Here is an 832-nt window from a genome sequence, read left to right as displayed (position 1 = left end):
ATTCTCAGATTTTGTCTTTTCATAGTATCCTGTATTTCCTGGATATTTGGTATTAGTATTTATGTTTTGAATTTTTTTTAGCAGTTGTGTCAATATCTTCTAATATATCTTCTACATTTAAGATTCTCTCTTCCATATCTTGTATTCATTTGATGACGCTTACATCTGTAATTCTTGACTTCTTTCCTAGGTTTCTTTCCTTGACTCCATTCCCAGGCCTGACTCCATTTGTGTTTTCTTTATCATATCTATTTCTACTTTTAGATCTTAGACAGCTTTGTTCAGTTCCTTCACTTGTTTGATTATGTTTTCTTGTGTTTCTTTAGTGGGTTTATTTGTGTTCTCTTTAAAAGTTTCTAACTGTTTACCTGTGTTTTCCATTTATTCTGTCAGGTACTTATATATATCCTCCTTAAATGACTCTATTGTCTTCAGAAGATAAGATTTTAGGTCAGATTTCTGATTTTCAGTTGTGTTGATATATACAATGCTTGCTGTGCTGGCAAAGGTACTGAGTTTTGATGAGTTCCAAGTATATTGGCTTAGTTTGCTTATGGTCTTGTGCTTCCCTCTCACCATCTGGTTATCCCTGTGTGTTATCTGGTTTATTGTCTTTGTCTGGAGACTGTCTTCTATGTCCCTGAGTTGGTGCAGGTTTTATGGGAGGTCTGTGTCCCTGGATATAACAGATCTGTGAGATCTTCAATGTGTGGCCTTCAGAGGGACATGTATGCCAGTAAACAGTTGCCCTTACTGCAGTGTCTCTTCTGTAAGATTCTAGCTGTACCGTCTTCAGGAAGCCAGACACACAGCTGATCTGTTGCCCTGCCTG

The sequence above is a fragment of the Mastomys coucha genome, unplaced genomic scaffold (assembly GCF_008632895.1).
Source record: "Mastomys coucha isolate ucsf_1 unplaced genomic scaffold, UCSF_Mcou_1 pScaffold21, whole genome shotgun sequence".
In the NCBI taxonomy this organism is placed as follows: Eukaryota; Metazoa; Chordata; class Mammalia; order Rodentia; family Muridae; genus Mastomys; species Mastomys coucha.
Note: the sequence above shows the minus strand (reverse complement) of the source record.